This window comes from Triticum urartu, chromosome 4A (assembly GCF_056163025.1).
Source record: "Triticum urartu cultivar PI428250 chromosome 4A, HENAU_Tu73, whole genome shotgun sequence".
Lineage (NCBI taxonomy): Eukaryota > Viridiplantae > Streptophyta > Magnoliopsida > Poales > Poaceae > Triticum > Triticum urartu.
Window position 1 is genome coordinate 520,635,488 of NC_141876.1, and position 22,995 is coordinate 520,658,482.

Sequence of the window (22,995 nt, forward strand, 5' to 3'; positions counted from 1 at the left end):
ATCCCAATTAAGCATCATCATATAAAAAACCCAACAAAATTATTTAGAGTAACATGATGAGATTCACATGATAATCCAGGTACTAGATACTTGTCAGGACCCCGATTCCAAGTCACATCGATCTAGCCGGTAACACCTCATATCACTTTGCGGCCTCACGCACGGTATTTCCACGGGTGTCGCCTTACCATGGCCCGGGACCATTTGTGCCTTTTGGCTCACGTATATGATAGTGTCGCTAGCATCCATATGACAGGGAACCCAGGCCGACATGGCTAGTCGTGAACCCAAAGCGACACTAACCTATGGGGACAAGCACACATGAATCAACTTTGAGCATGTCGGTCAGCAGCGTGCGAATCCGGGCTGTAGCACTGGGCTAACAGGACTCCGGTGAACCGGGCTGTAGCAGGCTAGGCAGGACTCCGGATGTCACCGCGTGACATTTCCCCGAAGGGATAGACATAGGAACGAAGTGAATCACATGCCAGCCAGTTAAATGTTCCGGAGCAGTAGTGCTGGGCTAGTAGGACTTTGGTGAACCAGGCTATAGCGGACTACTATGGCTCATGGAAGCACAAGACTACATTTCCCCATAAGAGAAGCTACTAAGGATAAACAACTAGGTTGTCGGATGCCACACATACCAAGCATTTCAATCATACACACAATATGCTCAATATGTGCAATACAACATGGCATCACAATATGCTCTACGACTCAGAGTATTTATTCATTAGGCTCCGAGGAGCGAGATATTACAAACATGGGTCTCATGACCCAACATTCAGAGCATACAAGTCAAAGCACAAGCGGAAGCTTAACATGTCTGATTACAGACATCTATAAATGAAAAAGGCTGAGAAGCCTGACTATCTACCAGATCCTTCCGAGGGCACAAGATCGTAGCTGAGGTAAGAAGCTAAACGTCGAAGTCCAAGCGGAACTACCAGCGAGACTGAAGTCTCTCTGCAAAACATAAATTAAGCAAAAGTGAGTACAAATGTACCCAGCAAGACTTACATCAGAACTAGCTACATATGCATTGGTATCAACAAAGGGGTGGTGGAGTTTGACTGCAGCAAGCCAGCTTTGGCTCAGTGGCTAACATGAACTACGACTGCAAGTAACTCTTTTGAGGTGGCGCACACGAGTCCACAAATTCACCATACCAATACACCACTATGGATCCGCTCCTATCTCCCTGCGAGAACGCCATCCATAGCACTCACACTTATCTTGCGCATTTTAGAGTATCCACTTTCACTTGTCTATGAACTATGCAAGGGGTCCAAGTTTCCATGTCCGAGGAATCTGGCTATTCAAATAGATGATGATAACCCTGCAGGGGTGTACTTCTTCACACACGCTCTCGCCACGACCTGACTAACCAACAAGTCTCTAGTCAAGGTTTATCGCCTATTCGGGTTCCATTCGCAAGGAGATCCGACCAGGGTGTCGCTCACGGCCCCAAACGATGTGTGCAGGGTTCCCAAGCCCACCATCCGGGTGCCACTTGGTACACCGTGCCACTATGCATAGTCAGTCCCAAGCCCACCTGTATCGGGTGCCACTTGGTAGACTACTAACACTACCTACAAGCACCAGAAACTAATTGCAACTCCTGGACAAAGATCGAGTTGATTAATAAGTCGAGAGAGCTTGGAGCGCCCGGAGCCCAATGTGTGGTAGTAACTGTTCATGGATCACAAACACAGAACTCAGTTCCTGAGGACGGCTGCAATGAGACAACCCACCATGTACTCCTACATGGCCTCTCACCGCTACCTTTACCAAATCGTGTTCACAGACTTAGCTCACACACAGTACGACATGTTCATCACCATTCCAATTCATCCCCGATGAATCAGGCCTGACTCAACTCTAAGAAGTAGCAGGCATGACAAACAGGCCTGAATGAGTAGGCACATCAGGGCTCAAACAACTCCTACTCATGCTAGTGGGTTTCATCTATATACTGTGGCAATGACAGGTCATGCAGAGGAAAGGGGTTCAGCTACCGTAGCATGTAACAGTTGAGTCGTTGTTGTCCTAATGCAGTAAAAGAGAGCAGGAGTGAGAGAGTGGGATTGTATCAGAATGAACAAGGGGGTTTTGCTTGCCTGGCACTTCTCAAGATAGTATAGCTCTTCATCGGTGTCATCGAATTCATCGCTGGATCAACGTCTACTAAGGGGGGACAAACACCGGCAACTGAGAAAGAGCACAATCAACCCATGATGATATGCAACAATATGATGCATGCTATGACATGGCAATATGAATGTGTTTTGGGCTAATGCAACAGAAAGTCATTTTAATTGAAGTGGAATTCAAAACTATATCAAATTCCAACTCCAAACCTATTATGAAATTTACCCTAATCATGTTTCATCCTAAACAGTGAGGTTAACTTGCTCAATCATGCATGAAAATGGTACAGATGGATTCCTTGAATTTTTCTGATAATTTTTCATATATAAATTATTTCATTTGGAGTTACGGTTGAATTTCTATGATTTTTAGAAGTTTAAACAGTTTCTGGAATTTCCTGGATTATTTAGAAATAATTAATTCCACAAAATGCATTACTGCATCAGCACTACGTCAGCATGACATAAGCAAGTCAACGGGGCAGCCCAGGTCAAACTGACCAGTGGGTCCCGTGTGTTAGTAGCTAAACTAGGTTTAGTTAACCCTAATCTACATTAGTTAGCGGGGCGGCCCCACCTGTCATTGAGCCAGAGGAGGTCAAACCCCTGGTCAACTGGGGCTAACGCACCGGCGGCTCGATGCCGGCGACGACAGGTGCGGCGGATGGCTCGGGTTCGCTCCTCCGGTGCCCAAAACGACGACGGAGAGCATCTACGAGCTGCTGGTGATCCCGTGCATCCAACGGTGCAAACGGGGCGAGCTGGGGTGGCCGTAATCCTCGCCGGCATAGAGCTCAGCGGCTGCCGGACCTCGGACGTTGGCAGAAACGGCACTACTGTGCACAATAGGGCGAACCCGTGGGTGTTGCAGGTTCACAGGAGCGCGGCGAGCACGCTGGTGATGCTCGGGCAAGCGGACGAGCTCAGGAGCATGGAGCTCGTCGGCCGTGGCGGCGACGAGCTTCAGCGGAGGTGGGGAACGGAGCTAGAGCAAAGACGCGAGCAGGAGAGGAGGGGGAGTCGGTCCATGAGCTCACTGTGGTTGCAGAACGCGTCTGAGTGGGCTCGGGGGAGGGCGGACAAAGTCGGGGCATTGCCGGCAATCTCGGAGGCCGGAGCTGAAGACGACGGTGGTGGCGGCATTCCCGGGCACCTGGCATTGCATGACTCGGCGGAGAGAACGACGATGTCGTCGCGGATCTCATGGGCACGTCTAGGGGCGTAGGGGAGGCCGGTGGCTATGCGAGCGGTGGACGGCGGTGACGGGGCTGCTCGGGAGCATAAGAGGGAGAGAGAGCAGAGGAGGGAAGAGCGTCCAGAGGGAAAGGCGACGCAGGCAGGCAGCCTGGTGGCATGGCGCCCGCACGCGCGCCGTGCGCTGTCCCTCCTCTGCCTACTTGCAAAGGTTAGGGATGACTGGCACCGAGCCAGATGGGATGGGCCAGGACAGGTGAGGCCCAGGTAAGGTTCCGTCTCTGTCTTATTCTATTTTTGTTCTGTTTTCTATTTATGCAAATTTGTTTAAATTTGGTTTTCAAACCAATCACTTTTAAAAATTCTGAAAAAAGTTACGGGCACTAAATGAATCATTCCAGAGGCCCTCAACTAATTCCAAAATTGTTGGGGTATTTAAAAATATTAATAGTACTTAAATGCTCCAATTCAAATACAGTATGAATTAATTCAAAAGACCAGAATGGACTAAAAATATGTTCATCATTTTTGGCAGAGGTTTTTAGCCAATTCAAAAATGATGAACTTTTTTGCAGGGCATTTGGGTTCATTGAAAATATATTTTTATCGAACCTAGTTGAATTCTTTTAATGCTAGGGTTTCAACAATCCCCATTTCAACTTTAATTGAAAAATAAACATGATGCATGGATGCTTTAAGGCAACTAATGGCAAGCAAAATTCTAGGGCTGTGACAACTCACCCCCACTAAAACAAGAATCTCGTCCCAAGATTCAAGCGTGAGGTAAGAAGACAGAGGGGTCACAAAGCTAACATGATCTTCATGATCCTATTGCCCTTCTCGAAGATGTTGATTCATTTCTCCAATTGATCTTGACGTCTTTGCGTTTGTGCTCTTCATCCAACATGATGACGACAGAAGGAAACTCTACAGGAAACGATCTTCTCAAAGATCGAGCAACTCAAGATCAACTCATGGAGTGAGATGTTGAAACATCTCTTGGGCTGAGACATAAAACACACATCGAGAGAGATGGGAGGTAATAGATGACAAGGGTTCAAATTGGTAGGCAACAATTCCACGCTGGAGTAGGATGGTGCATGGTTTCAAAGTAGCGAGGAGGTAATTGCCATGATTCCATAACGGGACACCTTAGGGAAAGGTGACTCGTAGAGCATTTCCCTTAAGTGGCAAAAAAGAATTACTTTTGATACAAAGATTATTGAAACTCTTTATACTAGCCAGAGGTAATCACAATCGATCGTTGGAAGGGGTTCGAAAGAATGGCATACTCCGACTAGGATGGATGATGTGGACTACCTTGTTGAAGACAACGAAATGGATGAATTTTAGCTTATCATTGGAAATGGATGGGACCCATGGTAAGTCCACTTTTGAAGATGATCCTGAACAACAACTACTGAGGTGCAAGCTGGGAAAAAAATGCAAATGTTGGGAATGATTCTGGTAACTGGGGAAGAACTCAATAGTCGAGAGTGTTTCCAACGTTCCAATGGTTATAGAATCATCGAAGAAACTGAGAGCACAAGGATCCCTAAGGAACAACTTCAAGAATAGGTCACACTACGTCCTCATGGAGAAGATGGTCAAATAGCTCAATCAAGATACTAAAATGATAGATCTTCTGGCTAGGTGTGTCGGCCAGAGCATCAACCTCGTCGGGACCTACATCATAGATCTTGGAGATGTTCCAGCCATCATATCTACCTGGGATTCAGATCTGACTGGTAACATGATTCTATTTTGACAACATGTCTAGAAAAGAAGGGTTGCAACACAAGTCGACGAGATAACGTTGCGAGACTCTCGGGAGATGAACTACGATAGCAAGCTCCAAAACATGAGTTGGTTCTGCTACACACATGTGAGCATGTTGTCCAAGACAAGAATGACCACATAGTAGTCTTATAATAAAGTACTATCGAGTTCTAGTCAGGAAACATCATCAAGGGTTTCGAAGTCTTGCTCTTAAGAAGAGACTTCTTCTGCATGAACAATCAATCAGTGGCTTGGTGTGCTAGGGATACATATAGAATGAAGGTTGCAAGTCTCCAAACCACAGAATACTTCGCACGTACGCATGACTGACTTGGGATAGTTCCAGAGGAAGCAACATTGACTTTCTCGAATTCACGGTGGCAACTTGCATCAAATGCACATGTATTCGAGGAAGTCACTTCTTTCATCTGAACATATGCTTCATGGACGGGACATGAAGATAATGCTTATAAAAGTTTCCAACATTACCTAGATGTTTGACATGAATCATGGACAAGATAAGGATGTTGTCGATGGGATCAACAACAATTCATCCAGGTTCCCATGAAGATGTAACTCCCCGACTTTAAAAATGATGAACAACAATTCATCATTTTTGGCAGAGGTTTTTAGCCACTTTAAAAATGATGAACTTTTCTGCAGGGCGTTTGGGTTCATTGAAAATATTTTTTTATTGAACCTAGTTGAATTCTTTTGATGCTAGGGTTTCAACAATCCCCATTTCAACTTTAATTGAAAAATAAACATGATGCATGGATGCTTTAAGGAAACTAATGACAAGCAAAATTCTAGGGCTGAGACAATACTCAAGATGTCCATAACCGGGGACACGGCTAACCATGATTAGTTTATACACTCTGCAGAGGTTTGTGCACTTTTCCCCACAAGACTCGTTCTCCTCCGTTGGGATTCTCGCACTACATGGTGTTTGAGAAACGGATGACCGAGACATAGTCTTTCAGAAGCGCTAGCACCTTACGATCGGGTAGACCATTACACCTACTTTCCCCTACATCTGCTAGTCTACCACTGTAAGTGTTCGCACGACTTAATCAACTATGCTAGAGCCCATAGTAGCTTGTGGCTGCACATGGAAGTTTCTAGCATGAATAATCTCATGATCCCTTTGAGCCTGGGTGGCGGTCCAAAAGAAAAACAGGCAATCGTTGGAATACCCGGGTGCCTCAATCCACCCAGATGTGTATTTAAGTTGCCACCTTAGATAAACCATTAATTTAACAATCTCACATCTGTCATGGATACACTCACCCAATTGTGGATATCATGGCAAAATAAGCAAATGTAGAAGTAACTCCCAAAGGTTTGATAATAAACAGGTGATAGGTACTACCTCATCTACTTCCCAAAACAGAAAATTAAATTAGATCCTTATCATGCAATGTGTGAGGATTGAACTAATGCAATAAAAACTGGGTAGTAGGAGGTATGATCAAAGTGTCACTTTCCTTGCTGATGATCCGCAAAACCTAGCGATTCGAAGTAGCAAGCGGCGCACTCCGGGTACTCTATCGCAAACAAACAAGCATACAATAAGTACTCAACTAATGCATAGGTAAAACTCAAATAAGAGATCTAACCAGAAAGTTCAACTTAAGAACTCCGGTTGGCAAAAGAATCAAATCGAACGAAGCAACGAAAGCCAAATGGGAAAAGATACAGGCTTCGTTTACTATTGTTGATCTAGGGCAACTTTTACAGTGGAAAAATCTTGTTTGAGATAGTTAAACAGAAGGAGGGTTTTGAGACGAAACTCTAGGCGCTTGAATCGCCTGATTCCGATAAACGAGCGAAAAGTTATACTAGAACGAAAATAGGATCAGGAATCGCGATCAAAAAAATCACGGATTTAATCCAAGAAAAAGAAAAACGACGAACACATTAACGAACGATGAACGCATTCATTGAAACGAACGAACGAGCGAACGCTCCCTAATTAACTAAACCGAAAAAAAACCGATCGAACAAAAAAAGATCTAAGTTTTTTTAAAAACCGATAGGTTTTCTTCATGAAAACCGAGGCAACGACGTCAACCTCGGCGGCTCCGGCGAACGGCGGCGGCGGCACGACTCCGGCGATCGTCGGCGATGACGACGGGGCTGCGCGAGTGGCGGGTGGCGGCGCGGGGCAGCGGTGCGGCGGGGCGGAAGCGGAGGCGCAGGCGGCGGCGGCAGCGGGTGGCGTCGCGGGGCCGCGGCGCGGCGGGGCGGCGGCTGTGGCGCGGCGCGGCGGCTAGTGTTAGGGTTTGGGGCGGCGGTGGTTGGGCTGTCTCGGGCCTCGAGCGGCGCTATAAAAATGCCTCGGCCATGGAGTCCTGGCCGGATACGGCCCGTAGTTCGGTTCAGACTCTTTTTTTTAAATAGTTACGCTGAGAAAAAAAATAAAATAAATACTAAACGGACTCCAAAAATCCCGAAATAAATTTTCCCTGGCTTCTAAAATCAAGCCGCACAGGATGAACATTTATTTGGGGCCCAAATGCAATTTTGAAAAACACTCATTTTTCCTAAATTCAAATAAAATAGCAAATAAAACCAAAATAAAATCTTATTTGTTTTTTTATTAAATCCACAATATTTCTTTATTTTGGGAAAGTCATTTTATTCCCTCTCTCATATTTTTGTAATAGAAATAATTGAAGATAAAATAAATAAAATCAAATGATCCTATTTTCCAAATTTGAGAAAACTCAAATATGAAAATAATGAAATGCCCAACTCTCTCCGAGTGTCCTTGAGTTGCGTAGAATTTTCTAGGATCAACCAAAATGCAATAAAATATGGTATGCAATGATGATCTAGTGTATAACATTCCAAATTGAAAATTTGGGATGTTACACCCGTGGTGTGGAGGGCTGGATGAACAGTAGACAGTGAAGGGGTGGTTGAACAGGACCCCGTGGTGTGGAGGGCTGGATGAACAATAGACGGTGGAGGGGTGGTTGAACAGTAGCCGGTGGAGTCGTGCGCGGTGGAGGCTGAATGAATAGGAGCCCGTGGAGGCTGGATGAACAGGAGCCCGTGGAGGCTGGAGGAGGTCGACGGTGGAGATGAACAGTATCCCGTGGAGTCCCGTTTTGTGGTACGCCACGCCCCTCTCGATGAATAGGACCCCTGTTTTAACCGTAGCGCTCCAGCACAAGTCCGTTTCCTCTGTTTTGCAGTACGCCACACCCCTCCCGATCAATAGGACCCCCATTTGGACCGTAGGAGGTCTGTTTCCTCCGTTTTGCGGTACGCCACACCCCTCCCGATCAACCGAACCCCCATTTCGACCGTAGGAGGTCCGTTTCCTCCGTTTTGCGGTACACCACACCCCTGCCGAGTGTCCTTGAGTTGCGTAGAATTTTCTAGGATCAACCAAAATGCAATAAAATATGGTATGCAATGATGATCTAGTGTATAACATTCCAAATTGAAAATTTGGGATGTTACACCCGTGGTGTGGAGGGCTGGATGAACAGTAGACAGTGAAGGGGTGGTTGAACAGGACCCCGTGGTGTGGAGGGCTGGATGAACAATAGACGGTGGAGGGGTGGTTGAACAGTAGCCGGTGGAGTCGTGCGCGGTGGAGGCTGAATGAATAGGAGCCCGTGGAGGCTGGATGAACAGGAGCCCGTGGAGGCTGGAGGAGGTCGACGGTGGAGATGAACAGTATCCCGTGGAGTCCCGTTTTGTGGTACGCCACGCCCCTCTCGATGAATAGGACCCCTGTTTTAACCGTAGCGCTCCAGCACAAGTCCGTTTCCTCTGTTTTGCAGTACGCCACACCCCTCCCGATCAATAGGACCCCCATTTGGACCGTAGGAGGTCTGTTTCCTCCGTTTTGCGGTACGCCACACACCTCCCGATCAACCGAACCCCCATTTCGACCGTAGGAGGTCCGTTTCCTCCGTTTTGCGGTACACCACACCCCTGCCGATGAACAGGATCCCGTTTCGAACGTGGCCGGTCGAACACAAGGCCGTTTCCTCCGTTCTGCGGTACGCCAGGCCTCGTTTCGATCGCCTATTCCGTCCAAGCCCTCCCGATGAACACGACGCATTCCATTGCCTCCCCATGAACACGACGCATTCCATTGCCTCCCCATGAACACGATGGCGACGCTGTTTCTCCGTTCCGACCCAGCCATGTACACGATCCCTGGCCGTACGTATGCACGAGTAGGCATTCGAGACCCCGCTTGTATGTACACATACGTGGCCGTATTTTCTTTCTTGCACCCTGGCCGCTATACGTACGTGTACATGCTACGTGCGTGCCTCTACTACGACACGTGCGCGCCTCTACTACGACACGTGCGCGCCTCTACATCGACCAGTATGTACGTACACGTTCGCGACCAAAATGACAATGCTACGTACGCTTCGACCAGGTGGGTCGCGACTGTCAGGCACTTCCTTGCCAGCGAAGATGTAGCTGATGGGTTCCAGCTGTCAGGGGGCGAATCGTTTTATTTTTTTTGCCCGGACGCACTTCCTTGCATGCGAAGGGGTAGCTGGTGGGTCCCAGCAGTCGGGGGCCTGGTGGGTCCCAGCAGTCAGGGTGGCAAATCGTTTTGTTTTCGGACGCACTCCCTTGCGTGCGAAGATGTAGCTCGTGGGTCCCAGCATTCAGGGGGCGAATCATTTGTTTCACGAAATACGGTGGCCCGTCCGGTGGGTCCCCGCTGTTAGGTGGAGGAATAATTATTTTGCGCGTAATAAGGAGGCACTTCCTTGCTGTTGCCGTGGACCCAGGTGCCAGCCTCTCCACGTACAGTACTCTTCCGATGGAAGTCGGTCATTGACCACGTTGACCTCGCCGTGCCGAGAGCACCAGGGCGGTGGTCTGGACGACGACGAGGCCTAGGAAGGGGACGACGTGGAGCTGGGGAAGACGCAGCAGTGGAAGCCCGCGTGGAGAGGAGTACGTGGGTTCACTGGTTCAGCTACAGTGTGAGGCTGCCCTCGCCGCAGAATAACAGGGGGTGTGGGTGAGTAGAGGGATGGCCTGGCCAGCGGTGGGAGTAGTACGGGGCAGTGAGGCCTCCGCGGCATCACAGCCGGCCACGGGAGGCAGGAGCACGCGACACGACCGGCGCTGCTTTGGGCGGCTGGAGCAAGAAGACCAGAGGTTGAAGAAGCACTACGGCCGTTGGATGGACATCGTACGATCACTACAGCAAGAATCGTTTATATTGACTAAGTTGACAAAGCCCTTGGTACGCGTCAACTTAGTAGGCCCACAGCTCGGATTTGGCAGAGAACATATAGCCCATTTGCGATTTGTAAGAATGTACTTCCCATTTTTTAATTATAATGGAAGTTACTACAGCCCATTTACAGTTTGTTAAAAGTACAGCCCAACTTCTAGCTAGGAGAACGATTAATAATTTCAAACAACCGCTCAAACCAGAATTCAAAAAAAATTCCCACATTTTGAGGGGATCCGAAATATTTTTATCCGAAATTTCTAGTGAGGTTAAATATAATTTAAAAATAAAGTTGTATTACGTTAAAATCCAACGAAATATTGCGTGCGCAACAAGTAATGAAATTAAAATTTTCATATTCCAAAAATAATATATTTTTCAAACTAATTACGTGTTTGGTGCATAGTAACTGTCTAGTTATTATAATTACATCCCATTTATTATTTCTCAAAGTCCATTTTCTTGTTAAGCCTAATGCATACCTCCTAGGAAAGTTTGTAGCCCAGCGGGGCGGAGAATAACAAGTTGACCCGGATATTGGGTACAACTGTCGGCCCAGTTGCATTGCTGATGTTGAAAAAAAAGCTATTTTTTATACACACATTTAAAAAAATTTGTATAGATAAGGAACATTTTTTATACACACATTTAACAATTTTTAAATACATGATTAATACTTTTTTAAAACATATTATTTTAGTCAACAGTGGGCCCACTGCGAGCGGAGGAGGTCACAATACACATATTTTTTAAATACATGATTAACATTTTGCAAAAACAATTAGCCCACAGCGAGCAAATTAGCTCCGGTCGGCCCACAGTGGGCCGATAGGGGCCAGTCGGCCAACTGTAGGTCGACTGGAATCCAATCGGCCTGCTGTGGGCCGACTAGGCCTAGTCGGCCTGCAGCGGGCGGACGGTGTATTATTTTTGAAAAACAATTACCCAGCGTAATATTTATGAAAATTAATAAAAAATGTATTATTTAAAAAAATAGCGAAAAAAGACCTGTGTAGTACAGTACAACCTAACATGGTTACTCAGCCCACATTCAGCGACGCCGGAAAGCCCAAACAAGGCTTCTGTACAAATTTTTGAACTCACTGAGCTCAATTAATAACTTAAGAAAAAAGTTAGATTACAGTGGAACCTATTTAAAAGTTGTCATGAGCAAAGAAATAATTCAACGGGTCCCACTTGTGCGTGTGCGCGCGCGCGTGTGTGTGTGTGTGTGAGAGACAGAGATAGAGAGAGACCCATCGGCCGATGCTCGTAAATACATCTTTCAGCCATATGCATTGCTGATGCTCAGTAAAAACTTATATAGTTGACACAATCATATAGAACATCAGACCACACTGAACTTGCATAAAAAAAACTCACGCAGGCGGCACAATGAGGATGGACACAGTGGATCACTACGGGAAGGGCTATGTTGAAACCAATGAAGTCGTACATAACGGTTCATCGACTTTATCAATGACGGGGAAATATCTTGAATGTTGTGCAAAGAAAACAGACAGACAACACAATAAGTTCTCCTAGCACATTAAGTTGACGTACAACCCTTTCTAAAAAAAGTTCAGGTACAAAATTAGAACAGGTCACAATCAAATGTACTGGCATATCAGTGCTTAACACCCATAGCTCGGATTTAAGTAGTATCTGACAAGATTCAGTTCTTACCTCAAATTAGAGCACATCAGGCAGCCAGCCCTGCCTCTTCTCCCAAAGAAGTAGTGGCCTCTGCCGTGCGATGGAGTAGGCCCTGTGCCATCCATCGTTCTGAGCAACACGGGGAAAGTCTGACATTGACTCCTGTAATGGACGTCGTCGACGGACCCTGGCACCAGCGGCGGCGGCAGGACTTCGATTGTTGGATTGACCACTTCTTCGACATGCACAAACACTCGATACAGGTACATTCCTAACGTGGTCCGCGGCGGCCTTGGTGGCGATGAAGAGTACAACCCTGGTTCCTGCACCGGTATCTCAACACCAATCAGCTTCGGTATGGTGGACGGATTCTTCATGCATGCCATAACCGTCAGAGCCCAGCTGTCTGGAGGAACAAACATACTTACGAGCTCACCTCCAAGGTCGTCGATAAGCTCGTTCATGGACTCGCTGTTCCAAGCACGTCGAGGCATGCCGTGGAAGGTAAGCTTTGTTAAAAACTCAAGCTCAAAGGGCACGGAGCCCCATCCTGTGTGCCACCGATCAAAGTTCACCAGCGCGCCATAGCAAAACAAACGCCGGGAAAATTCGAACACACGACTATAGTCGAAAGTTGTCCGGAACCTAATGAAGAAATCAGCCGGTGGCGGATAGACTTCGACGAGCAAGTCACTTATTTGGATGTCGTGCGCAATGCCAAGAGCTTTGACAAGGTCATCCGGCGAGACGGGAGGCCAGTCACCGTTGATGGTTACCATCAGCACTTTGCCGGAAAACTGGTCGTCAAGCGCCGCCATGCCACTGTTGAGCGACAGCACGTAGCGACCGAAGGCAGGCCGGACCTCAGGATCTCCGGCTTGGAGATCCGTGTTGACCAGCGACATGATAGTGCGCTTGAGTACAGGGAGTGCAGGAGGGGGATTTTGGGGAACTGGAGTAGGAATCGAGATTCCATAGGTGGGGGAGGGGCGGGAGATTGGGGATGAAAAGGTAGCATGAATTTCGAGCACGCGCCAATATGCTCTTGGCGCGCAAGTGCACGAAAACACCGGTGGCGCCCACATGTCGTCCTAAGAGTCCTCATTCATTCTTTTTTGGAGAGCCCGGCCTTTTTTCAGGACCTTTTGAGAGCCAGGTCTGAGAGTCATAATTGACCTATTTGGCATTGCGTTACTACTCGGCCCATATTCAAGGACACCTCACTGGCCCAAACAAGTTTACATCATCGAAAAGACACTAAGCTCAAATTATATAACTTGAAAAAAGGAGATATACTCTGAACACTGGAGAATGGTGATGCCCTCATTTAGCCCACCAATAGTTCAAGACAATAAATAGTTCGAAATAAAGATATATACAACATTCAAACACTAACTAGTGACTACTACTGACATAAACATCAAGACATGATAGTTCATAAGAAGTCTTGCTACACCACCAAAATGCACCCATCTGCAGCGCTCAGACTCTCGTGATCCATACGAGAATGGCATTCTAAACGGAAGCAACTATTACATAGTAAGAGCGACATATACGAGGATGACCAAATGAAAAGGAATATGCATAACAAAAGAAAGAACTACCCATCCAGAACCAGCGGCAAAGACAACAAAGTCATTCGAAGAGATGATCCAACACCATCATAATTTGCAGCCCCGCTTCAGCAATCAGTGATCCGGAGACACCAGTACTCCACCCTTTCGATGCAACAGCCCAATTACCCATCAACCTGAAGGCTCGAACCACATCACTGCCGATCGTAATTGAGACATCCAAGGATCAAAGATAATCCGGATGCCTTTGTCATTCTCACCTTCTTTTGGCTGCAGGCTGTATCATTGACAATCAGGGGAGTTTTCTCCCGAACTCATAGGGCTCGCCATGTAGACATAGTTTTCCATAGCAAACAGAGCCTTTCTGCCATCAAGGTCCTTGCCAACGGTGATCTCATGGTTAATCGGATAATTGAGTCCAAGAAACAAAGAGTGTGAACCAAGGCTGTTTACCCGCCTCCAACTAAAAAATCCTAAAGGCCCCAACAAGCTAGTATCCTACTCATAGATGTAAAAGCCACTGTCCGGATACTCACGTATTACACGGTGCTTGTATACAGTGGGGTTTTTGTAATATAACTTTTCTGGCTCATGTGTCCGAATGATCATCAGTCTTTTGTCATCGTCTGATCGAGCGAGGAACCAGTTGTGCTTCCTTGTTTTTGGCAAAGGTGGTGTGATTACAAAGGGAAGTAACTGTAGCGACACTTCATCATATCAAAAAGGATAGGCATTGTTAATGTAAGATCAGCATTGTTCAGAGTATGAGTAGGATTATGGAAGAAACAGCATTGATATGTCCCTGTTTGAACTGGGAGGAAAATACAGGGAAATGTATACTAGGTTCGAAAATATAGAAGTGCCATGCATGGTTATACTCATGTTATCACGCTATCGATTCTTCACAGGAAACTAACATGTCATGCATGTTATGTAATCATGTTATGTCCTCACAAACAAATTCTTCAAGGTAACTAATGGACCATGCATTGTTATATACTCGTGTTCTGTGGGCAAAAATTTTCTGAGGATATTATTCTAGCCATTGATTGCTGAAGGGTGAATATAGGTATGTACACATGGTAAGCATTGCAGGATTTCACTACTTCTAAATATAGAGTTCTCCATATGCACATTTACTTCCCTAATGTATGGTTAGATGAAACCAACAGTATGGTGCATGTTTCTACATCATGAAAATGAGGAAACTAACATGGCCATTCATAGACACTCATATTTAGTAGTAGTATATAGATTACTGTAAAATAAGGATAATATCCATATATTCCTAACCGTTTCATTATTCAGGGTACAAATTGGCTGTAATGACTTGGTCACAATCGCATGAATTAACTCATTCCAAATATAGCTGATTTACGGCATCTCTAATACATTGCCATAGTTCTACTCAAATTCTGCTCAAACAAAGATATGCCAATCATCACAAAAAGTTCAAACAGTGTCATGGCGTCATCATTAACATGAGAGGAAACAACTTACACGCGCCGTCCCAGCAATACGTGGTGCCATCTGCTTTGTCGATCGCGTAGATGATGCCATTGTGTTCAATAGCATCACAGAAGTGTGTATCAGATTTGACGATGATCCACTACGAGCCAAGTCGTAATCCACGGTCGAACAAGGCAATTAGCTTGAAGTCTGCGTAATTCGCATGTCGTGTGGGCACTTGGCAGATTACAATCTCTGCAAAACAAGGTCCGTCCAACTGATGTAGTAATCTAGATGACTTGGACCGCGATGGTAATACTCTATATAATCCAACGGAGGAAGGATAATATCATGGGAGGTCTGGAATTTCACAAGCACCAACTTTTTACCATCTTCTCTGAAGGCAACCATCTAGTGGGAGTTCATGCCGACCCAGTACATACCTGCCAAGAAGTTTCGGGCGATGCTGATCGGATCGATGTCAAGGGAAATGATGTACGGCGAACCACTACATACCTGCAAAGAAGTTTCGGCTAATGGAGATCCGATTGAAGTCGAGGGGCATCATGCACGCCTCCGTATCATGGTGAGCCAAGCTCACAAGACCAGATAGCAGCAAGCAGGGTGTCTTGAAAAGCTTAGGCCTCGCTTCGACGATGGCTGCGTGCATGTCCCTTGAGCATGCAGCCAGCCGCAGGGCGCTCAACATATCCATACACGAGCAACAGAGGTCGAGGATGTCACTGGGGAGATTGCTCCAATCGCGGCTCATATGGATGTTGCGCGGTTCGCGTTCGGCCATGGTGGAGTTTGGAAGGGTCTTGACTTACGGGGGAGAAGGATGTCGGTGCTGGAGCGGCTAGCGAGGGAATAGTGGTACTGGGGGAGGCGAGTTAGGCGACGGTACACAGGGGCACGGTGAGATGGAGACGGAGAAGGAGATGGAGATGGAGTGGTGCTATGGGAGCGGAGAGGGAGACGAGGCGAGGCGCCAATGTGCTGTATAGCGGTGGTGACAGACTGCACTGTGCACAGGGTGAGGCTGACTTTGGTTACCCGAACACGCCGCCTAGACTAGTGTCAGGCGCAGGGTGTTGTCACTTCACTGTGAGGACCGGATGAATAATATTTTGACCATCAAGTGTACCACAGTTGTACTACTACTACTACTACTACTAGTAGTAGTAGTAGTAGTAGTAGTAGTAGTAGTAGTAGTAGTAGTAGTAGTAGGTACATGAGTACTCCAATATTGTATAGCGTAAACAGGTCTCCCGTGCTACCATGCATGTTCTCTTCATCGTTCAGGTATCATCCATATTGCGAGCAGAACCAAATTCTCGTGCATGCCCAATCAACGCTCTGCCGCGATGCATGCAGTGGTCGTTCTGGTGCATCAAGGACGGCATGCAGATCGTTCCACACTTGAGAGGAGGAAAAATGGAAAGGTAGAACGTGGCAGAAGAGGAAGAGAACGCTGGCTAACGAGGCTGGGAGCGGATCGAGCAGGAAGTTAATGCTCCATGCCTAAAGGTTTTGGGAAAACCTGATTTTCATAAGGTGACTTATACTCACCTAAACGGAGGGGGTATTCCTTAACCAGAGAATGTTGTCTCTCCGACTCACGCGCTCAAAAAAAACTACGACATATTTTTTATCTGTTTGCACAGGTCCCACCTATCAGGAAGGATGGGCACGTACACGAACAGGTACGACTCATCAGTCTACCTGCATAGCCTTTTCGTTTAGTCTACCTAGCCGTCTAATCAACTGCCTGCACACCACTTCTCCCATTTACTTCTCCATTGGGAACCGATTCTCCTCGGCTTCTTCACCTCCCCTTCATCTTCATTTGCATCCAAACCCCACTGCGTTCACATTGTTTTAACGTCTTTAAATAATCATCTACTACTTCAGTTAGACTAGCCATCTAATCCTAATTCTCCAAACCATAGCCCTCCGTTCCAGCAGTTCCAAATGCCGATAGAGATCGTGATGCAGGTTTTTATTGTCCAACATGTCCTCGTCGAAGGCTCGATGCGCATAGTTGCCACCATCACCGTCCACCCAAGGGTTGTCCGGCAGTGAATCAACAATGTATCCAACTCCCTCTAAAAGGTAGAGACGAGCGTCATCGGTCTCGACGCTGAGTACACGGAGCGTGCCCCCGGGAAGATCCAACGCGCCGCCGTCCTTCAGCTGTGCCTCGAAGATGAAGTTTTGGTGCACCACATCATACACTCGCCCTCCATACTAGGTGAGCTTCACAATGTCTTGTCTCGGGAGGACATATACTTCTGTGGGGCAGCCATCGAAGGGGACAAACAGAAGCTGGACCCGTAGAACCTTAATTTGAATAGCATCGCTGACCTACAAACCAGAATCAAAATCCCTATAGAAGTTTGTGACAAACAGACACCATCCCTATTCGACGTAGCAAATTTTCTGCTCGGTACAAATCTTCAGAATGGTGACAAGATGGTGGCATTAAGGTCGTCTGGATGGGAGAATTATCCCTTGACATACGAGCGGATAAAATATGCTGCCCTCGATGCCCGTGTGAGTTTCGATATAGCTTCAAGGTCCAAAGAGCTTGTTGCGAAGCCGTCTCCCACAAAGAATGTGAACAAGAAGAAGAAGAAGAAGAAAAGGCTGCACCAGCAAGAGGGCATTATGGACGGATGATCTATTTCCTCTCTTGTAAAAAAATTATTCCCTCTCGGTGTATATTGATATAGATTGACTATTTCGATGGTGTGCATGTCTTTAGAACAGAGTAGTAGTGTGGGTCCGCTTGACTATAAGGAACTATTTATCCGCATATATAGCTTTCTCTGCTACTCCTTCCAGTGATCGATATGCAGTGCATTTGTCCGTAGACATGACAGCTTGTCCATGGAAGTTCAACTACGGCGACCATCGTGTTTCATCTCGCGATTCCCACGACGCCTCTCCAACCCACGGCACCACGCCCCCCTGACGTGTGCCAATTCATGCAGTGGCCCGTTGCATGGCTGATCCCAATGTTGGACAAAGGTTATACGGGAGTGGTTTCACCATTGTAAATGTTGTGCAAATTGATGTTGGTACCCTCCCGTACATATGCAAGCCAATCTCCACTCGCGCCGAGCCTAACCTGTGGAACAGTGGGCAGGGTGAGAATTAGGAAATGGAGATGGAAGTAGTCTTTAGAATGCATTTACTACGTGATCAAACTCATCTTACCTACTCATCGGAGGAAATCCGAGTCCCCCTCAACGTCCGCATCTCAAGGGGCGTCAACTTGCAACTACGGCCACGCCGCGCTGGAGAGACCCCCAAGGAAACATCCTCATGCGTTTCATGGAACATCAAGATGCATTTGTATGAGTAGTTTATCTTGTGAGAGAAAAGGATGAACGGGGGAATGCCTCTAGAGATAGAGATGGACACTACTACTACCAATGTGCTGGCCCGTGCGTTGCAATCGATCCAAAGTAGTAGAATAATACTTGTTCACCTGCTTGAAATATAAACACTCTAGTTTTGATATACATGTGTCAGCAAACATGACATCTTGTCCATGGAAGTTGAACCACGGCAACCATCATTTTTCTTGTGCATCACGATGATCCGGATGTCGTTCTTGGTACACTCCTTGTCAACTGTCATCCAGCTTCAGTTCCGTTCGATACTGGAGCATCTCACTCCTTCATATCCGAAGGCTATGCTCGTTTGCACGACATGTCATTTTGTGATATGCCAACTCCACTTGAAATCCAAACTCCAGGGTCTAGATGGCAAACTACCAGAATAAGTTATAGCAATGAAATACATGTTGACATAATTGTATTCCTTGCATCGCTTATAGCCCTCATGTCTACAGATATTAACATCATCTTGGGTATGGACTGGATGAAAGCTCATTATGCCAAGATTGATTGTTCCACTAGGTCTGTTCAGCTTACACACCCATCTGGCAAGATAGCCACTGTCTCCACTAGAGTTGCAAAGCGCCAACTCTATTCTCTTAATGCCAACCCTCTTCCTGACCTTGAAGATATCCCGGTAGTCCATGACTTTCTGGATGTCTTTCCAGAGGAACTGCCAGGTATTCCACCTAATAGAGATGTAGATTTTGTCATAGATCTTATCCCAGGTACCGCTCCAATCTCTAGGAGACCTTACAAGATGGCACCCTTAGAACTAGCTGAGCTTAAGAAACAACTCGATGAATCTTTGCAGAAGGGTTTCATCCGTCCTAGTTCTTCTCCCTGGGCTTGCCCCGTCCTCTTCGTCAAGAAGAAGGATGGTATGGACCGAATGGTTGTAGATTATCATCCTGTTAATTTGGTTACAATAAAGAACAAGTATCCGCTCCCCAGGATCAACGATCTGTATGATCAGCTCGCTGGATCCTCAGTCTTTTCCCAGATGGATTTGAGGTTAGGCTATCACCAAATCAAGATCAGAAATGGGGACATTCCTAAGACGGCTTTTGTCACTCGTTATGGTTAGTACGAGTACACCATCATGTCCTTTGGTCTAACCAATGCTCCAGCTACATTCTCCCGCCTGATGAACTCGATCTGCATGGAGTACTTAGATAAGTTCATCGTGGTTTACCTCAATGATATCCTTATTTAATCGAAGAACGAGAAAGAGCATGCCGAACATTTTAGACTTGTGTTAGAAAAACTCAGAGAGCACCGCCTTTATGCCAAGTTCTCCAAGTGCGAATTTTGGTTGCCAGAAGTGACCTATCTAGGCCACGTGATATCTGGTTAGGGCATTGCCGTCAATCCCGAGAGAGTTCAGGTCGTTCTTGATTGGACTCCGCCTGAAACGGTTAAGCAAGTTAGGAGTTTCCTTGGTCTAGCCAGTTATTGTCGCCGCTTCGTTGAGAACTTCTCCAAAGTGGCCAAACCTCTCACGGAACTTCTTAAGAAAGATAAAAAGTTTGAGTGGTCCCCATAGTGTGAGCACAGTTTTCAGCAACTGAAAAGAAGCCTGACTTCTGCCCCCATACTTGTGCCACCGGATTTCACTAAGGACATTGTTATCTATTGTGATGCCTCACGACAAAGACTAGGTTTCATTCTTATGCAAGATCGCCATGTGATTGCCTATGCATCTCGACAGTTGCATCCACATGAGGAAAATTATCCTACACATGATCTAGAGCTTGCAGCCGTAGTCTATGCACTTAAGACCTGGCGACATTACATTCTCGGTAAATGTTTCCAGATTTACACCGATCACCAGAGCCTCAAGTATATCTCCACCCAACCAGATTTGAACCTTAGGCAAAGACGTTGGTTGGAGTTGATCTCAGATTACGACTTAGGGATTACCTACACCCCAGGCAAGGGAAATGTCATGGCTGATGCACTAAGTCGTAAGTCCTATTGCAACAATCTCATGTTGCAGCAGGGCCAACCACTTCTTCATGAGGAATTTTGTAAGCTTAACCTTCACATTGCTCCACATGGATTCCTTTCTACCTTGGTGGCGAAACCTACTCTTGTGGATCAGATCATCTGTGCTCAGAAGCAGGATACGGGAATTTCCCGGATCAAGAGAAACATTAACAAAGGAGTTGGTGGTATTTTCTCTATAGATGATCGTGGTGTTGTTTTCTTTGAGAGTCGCTTGGTGGTTCCCAAGAATCAACATCTTCGACAATTAATCCTTAAGGAGGCACATGAATCTCCTCTCACGATTCATCCCGGTAGTACTAAGATGTATCAGGACCTATGCGAGAGGTTCTGGTGGACTAGGATGAAGAGAGAAATTGCTCAGTTTATTGCTAACTGCGACGTTTGTCGTCGTGTTAAGGCAGAGCATCAAAGACCTGCTGGCACCCTTCAGTCTTTAGCTATTCCTGAATGGAAATGGAATAATGTTGGTATGGACTTCATCACCGGCTTTCCCAGGACCAAGAGAGGGAATAATGCTATCTTCGTAGTCATTGATCGTCTTTCCAAAGTGGCTCACTTCCTACCTGTTCGAGAGAGTATCACTTCTAGTCAGCTCGCTGACTTATATATTTGTCGAATAGTGTCACTTCATGGTGTTCCACTAGAGATCAATTCAGACCGTGGCAGTCATTTCACTTCTCATTTCTGGGAGAGTTTCCAAACTGCCATGGGCACCCATCTTTCCTTCAGTACCGCTTTCCACCCTCAATCAAGTGGTCAGGTGGAAAGGGTCAACCAAATCCTCGAAGACATGCTTAGAGCGTGCGTTATCTCATTCGGTATGGATTGGGAGAAGTGTCTTCCTTTCGCCAAGTTTGCTTATAACAATAGCTACCAATCCAGCCTCAAGAAAGCTCCTTTTGAGGTTCTATATGGACGAAGATGTCAAACACCTTTGAACTGGTCAGATACCGGTGAAAGACAATTCTTTGGATTGGATATGATCCAGGAGGCAGAAGAGCAAGTTCGCATCATTCGTGAGAATTTGAAAACAGCCCAATCTCGTAAAAAGAGCCAATATGACCGTAGTCATAAGGAAGTGGCTTATGAAGTTGGCGACAAAGCTTACCTTCGGGTTACCCCTTTGAAGGGTACCCATCGATTCGGTATCAAGGGCAACTTGGCTCCTCGTTACATTGGTCCCTTTCTCATTCTCGCTAAACGAGGAGAGGTTGCCTACCAGTTGGAACTACCACCACATCTTTCTCGAGTTCATGATCTCTTCCACGTCTCTCAACTCAGGCGTTGCTTCTCGGATCCCATCCGCGGAGTGGACCACGAAATGCTTGATCTCCAAGATAACCTCACTTATCGAGAGTACCCCGTCCGCATTCTGGATCAAGCCGAGCGTGTCACTCAACGTCATAACATCAAGTTTCTCAAACTTTAGTGGTCTCAGCATTCCGAGAGAGAGGCTACTTGGGAGCGAGAAGATCGTCTTCGACTTGAGTACCCCACTTTCTTTCCGCCAACTCCTAAATCTTGGGACGAGATTCTTCCATGTAGGGGCGAGTTGTCACATCCCTAGTTCTGGTATGACCTAGACCAGCTAGCCATTTGGGCATCATGTTTAAATTCCATTTAAATTTGAAATGGGGTTTTGTGAAACCCTTAGAATCATTTCTGAAAATGACCCAAGTAAAAATTGCTCCAAAAGGGTCCAAGAAAATGCTCATGTTGCTCTCTGAAAATATTGGACAGAGATAAAAATCAAACCAACATTTTAAAAAGCTCATAGGTATTTATTTTGGGCATTTGGAATTAATCCAGTATTATTTTCGTTGGATAAATATTTATATATATATAAAAAATATTGTCCAATAATTCTGATTTTTGGTGAGAGGCTTTGGAATAATCCCTTAGGCCCCTGCAAAAATTGTCAGAAGAAAATAAAATGATTTAGTATTTTACTAAATCAAAAACAAATGTCAGAAAATAGAAAAGAAAAACAAAAATGGAGAAAAGCTCACCTGGCCTTACCTGCCTGGCAGCCCAGCTGGCGGCCCAGCTCCTCTAGCCGGCCCAGCCGACTGGCGATGCCAGTTATCCTCCACCTCCCGCCAGGAGGATGCGCGCGCATGGCCGCCGCGCGCGAGCACACGCCGGCCACCTCCTGCTTCCCTGCTCGCCGCTGGAGGCACCCGACGACGCCACGCACCCCCCCTAAACACTGCTCACTCTCCCCAGCCCCCTCCTCTCCTCTCCCTCGCTTTCTCGCTCATGGCCGAGCGCTACCGTCGCCACCGGCCACCGTTGCCACAGCCATCGCCTCCACCTCGCCCTGTCTCCGTGTCTGCGAGCTCTGCCACCTCGCCCTGAAGCTCTCCGTCGAGCCACGCGCCTCGGGAGGCCCTGGAGCGCCTCCATCGCCGCCGTCTTCATCTCCGGCCGCCGTGGATCCCCGTCGCCGCCCCGCCGTCTTCAGTGCATCCCCGAGCTCGCCGTCAAGCCCACCGAGACCGCTGTGAGCTGCTGCTTCTCCTCCCCCTCTCCGTTTGCTC